The sequence below is a fragment of the Mesocricetus auratus genome, unplaced genomic scaffold, assembly GCF_017639785.1.
Source record: "Mesocricetus auratus isolate SY011 unplaced genomic scaffold, BCM_Maur_2.0 Super-Scaffold_100018, whole genome shotgun sequence".
Classification (NCBI taxonomy): Eukaryota; Metazoa; Chordata; class Mammalia; order Rodentia; family Cricetidae; genus Mesocricetus; species Mesocricetus auratus.
Window position 1 is genome coordinate 16,892,387 of NW_024429199.1, and position 4,016 is coordinate 16,896,402.

The 4,016-nt window shown below is 48.2% G+C and overlaps 1 long non-coding RNA gene across 1 annotated transcript; it reads left to right on the forward strand.

The window, feature by feature from the left end:
- Window positions 1–1,002: 1,002 nt before the first annotated feature.
- Window positions 1,003–2,665, forward strand: LOC121132832. Its single transcript, XR_005869482.1, has 2 exons — window positions 1,003–1,722; window positions 2,261–2,665. It is a non-coding gene; the product is annotated as an uncharacterized LOC121132832 (long non-coding RNA).
- Window positions 2,666–4,016: the final 1,351 nt, after the last annotated feature.

Below are 4,016 nucleotides of genomic sequence, written 5' to 3' on the forward strand. Positions count from 1 at the left end.
CCCCCCAAGCATAAAATAAATATATAAATCTAAGTACATGCATAAAAAGGTCATTATGATGGACTTAAACCCATTAATATTCCAAATAACAAAGGTCTCCGGCTTTCAGTTCTATGATGCAAATGTGGTCCATTCTTTAAATCAGGATCTATATGACAATCAAGATACTGACATGTGAGCCGTAGTTCATTCTTCATTATGTTAAAATGCTTCGTGACAGTTCATTAAGTGAACAATACCAGATTAACACTTTCTGTGAGACTGGAAATAATCTCACACACCACAGCCTCTGAGAAAAATCTTTGTAACTTAGGGTATCATTTCCCACCTGGTCAGGGATGCGGGGAGACTCTGGGATCACGTGAAATCTCCTCTCTGCAACCATCTGCGGAGGAAGTAGTCATACCGTTCAGCACTTAAGCTAACCTCACCGAGGCATTTAGGGAAAATGCTGAGGAGTTTTTCCTCAATGCAGTCTGTTTGCTAACGTGATATGCAAACTCCCAGGAGCCTTTAAAGATCAGAGACCAAGCAGGGATTCTTTGGGAAGCTCGAGACCCAGGGCCCTGCCACTGGTCCACTTCCACTGTCCATCCCGACTCAGTGCCAGTGTCCTTTCAGACTGAGAGCTGCCTTTGTCCTCGGTTCTGACGAGGGACCAGGGACAGAGCTGCTTTGACGCCCGCCCACTCACTGAGGGGGTCACCTGTTGCCTTGCCCAGGCCACTGGAGGTCAGTTTCTCAACGGGGATTTTATTTTTTATTTAAGAGGGGGAGGCCGGCCTGGGCCTGTCCATAAAAGGATCTCTTTGAGGTCAGTGAAAAGAAAAGCAGTGCATTTTGTGTTCCCAGTGAGGCGCCCTGGCACGAGGCCGCCTGAGAACAGGCCTGCGAACAGTTCTTTCTGGAGGACCGCCAACAGAGGCAGCCAGACGTTTTTCACAGGACCTTTAGCTGCCACTGCTAACCCGGAGGCAGACGAAATTGGAGTCAGGGCAACCACCTCCAGGCCCCCACCTCCCACCCCCACCCCTGGGCGTCTGCGCGGCAGCACAGGCCTTACTCCACCAGCTGCCTCCCGACAGAACCGAGTCATGTGGGGTCAAGCACAGGAAGCCCGACTACAGTCACAAGCAAGATGAAAAACTGGTATGCGCCGAAGTCCATGTGGAGACTTAACTCTGTTTTCCTTCCTCCCTTATATGCCAAAGTGGAGGAACTCTCCGCCCCTCCCTGGAGTCACCTGCTCAGGGAGGACTCTCACGGTGAAGCAGTAGCAGGCCCCTGTGCTCTTCCTGTGCGCATCTCCCCGCCCCCGGGGTCCTCTGGTTCCTTCCTTCCCTGTGGAGGAAGCAGTCAGTGCATCTGCACCGGGGCCGGGCATGGAAAATCAGGGGCAAGGCGAGGGGCAGCTGTGGGCAGCTCCGGGTTCAGCCTCAGGCTGTGGGAAGCAGACCTGCAAAAGCTGCGTGCTCCCTTCTTGCCAAGAGGAAAAGAGCCTGTCTGTTCTTTGATGTCCCCTTTTGAGGATCAAAGAGAATCAGGCTCTCCCACATGGAGGACCTCTGTAAGGCCAATGCACCTGGAGACTCCAGTGACCCTGGCCCCTTCTTGGCTCCTGCCTCTTGTCCTGCCACCTCTGAGGACAGGCTAGTGTGCTACCGAATGTCGTCTTGGTCTCTGCTTCTGTCTCAAAGCTTCTTGGCTTTTCTCCAGGACCAGGTCAGATATCGCTGTCTCGGTGGAGCTGCCAAATGGGACCAGAGTTCTTTCTACACCGTTGGTGTCAAGTACTGAATTAATGAAGTCTTTAACTGCCTGCAGGGACCACAGACTTTCCGGCTCTTCTCTAATTCCTTCAGTACAGGAGGCCCTCAGCACTCCTACCACAGGAGGCTGTCAGTTTTCCTAACCCCGAGCCCTTGGGGCTGAGCCGGCATTTGTGGGGTAGCTAGGGGACATGAGCCTAAACATTCTCTGGTTCTACCAGAGGGGTACTCTTAACAAGTCCAATAGTTGTCTGCCCCCAAGAGAGGCCGTTTGGGAGTGTAGATTAGGAACCCTAGTCTTCAAGGAAACACTTAGAAGATAATTCAAGATGAAAATTTAAAGCCCGGTAGCGTCATCTGCTAATGCTGTGTTTTGCGGCAGTAAGGATTTTTAAGATTTTTTAAAATTAAATTTGGTGTGTGTTTGTTTGGAATCTGCACATGCTCTTATTGTTGTTTATTTAAGCCTTAGGCAGTCTTGTCTCCCTCAGCTACTCGTTCATCAGAGACTGATGGATGCTGGGTTACTCTTCAGTTGCCGGTAGGATGCTATTTGAGAGAACCACATCTGAAGACGCTGGCGCTGGTAAAGCATCTTTTTAGTTGGATAATGCAAGACAGCACGTCTGAGGAGGTGGAAGGCATGCGGTGGCGGTTCAGAAGGAAGACAAAGAGGAAACAGACCACTGGCTCTCGTGGGAACCGGGGTGGTATGTGGCATCCCTCACATGGAGACAAAGCTCCCAGCAAATGGCCACAGATGCCAAACCGAGGACCGCGATAGACATTATGGAACGACATCCCTCCTTTGTCCAACAATTAAGAGGAAAATTTTAGCATTCTCTTCTGCTGCTTTTCAGCTGAGAGCATTAAAAGATGTGTGTAGTTTCTCCTTACATTTCTTTGCTAAAGTGTTTCAAGTGGCGAGCATGGAGGGTGCATAACTCCAGGAGTTATAGTCATCATCTCAAGCTGTTAATATTTCCTTTCAGTATTTGGTTTCCATTGCATTAATTCTGCCCACCCACCCCGTGTGTGTGTGTGTGTGTGTGTGTGTGTGTGTGTGTGTGTGTGTGTGTGTGTGTGTGTGTATGCTCCCATTCGTGCAGAAGCCTGGAGTCAGTATTTGGGTATTTTCCTCTACTACTCTTGACTATTTTATCTAAGAGCAGGAGGTTGCTGTTTGAGAAAAGGTTTCCTATTGACCTCGGGGCTTGAGTTTCGGTTTGACTGACTGGTCAGTGAGTCCCTGGGATCTGCCTGTCTCTACTCTTGCCCTAGTGATGGGGTTATAGATGTCGGCAGTTGTGTTAACTTTTTACCACTACCCCCTTCCTAGTGGAAGTTACAGGTGATTCACAACACCCAGCTTTCAGATCTGAACTCAAGGCTAATGCTTCAGAGGCAAGTGCTCTACCCTCAGTTCGGCTTCTGAGAGGTCACTGGAACATCTCTCAGTTGCTCATGTCATTTGCACTTATCCTGTGTCTTTTGTGCGAGCCAGAGGGGATGCCATGTGGCTCTTTGGGACTTGCCAACTCTAAGGTGGATGTGTAGAGAATGGATAACAGGCCCAGCCATCCACTAACTTATGTGCAGATGCATAGGGCCATCAGGAAGTGAGCGTTTTATGTGCCTGACTTTGCACAAAATCCCTTCCCGCTGCTTGCTGTTGTCTGATGGGATTTTCTGTACTCTTAAGAATCCATTTTATGTTTTACAAAAACATCATGCCAATGCCAAGGATCTTTTTTCGGCTACTGAATAAACTGTCAGGTTCTCCAGAGCTTGCTATTGGCACCACTTTCCTCTTCCTCCCCTGAAGAACCTTAGTTCTAAATTTGAGATCAGGCTAAAGAGACATCAGGAAGCTTCCAGGGATATTTTATAAACAAAACAACAGCAAAAGCCCCAAACAAACCCACAGAGAGCCTTTTGCTCTGCTGTAGGAAACAATATCCCTCAAAACTTATAAATAAACTCGCTGGCCTGCATGTTGTTGCAAATCATTCCAGCACTCTGGAGTCAGAGGCAGGAGAACCATGGGTTTGAGGCTAACTTGAGTAACAACAGAGAGAGTCTATCTCAAAGCGAAGTAAAACAAAACAAAACAAATGAAGGAAAACATTTGGGGAAGTTTTGATGAACACAAGTGTATCTATGTGTATAATAATGAGAGTGGCCTTTGAAATATTCAAGTTGTGCTTTGATAATAAAGCATACAATCTATAATTTCAACTTATACAG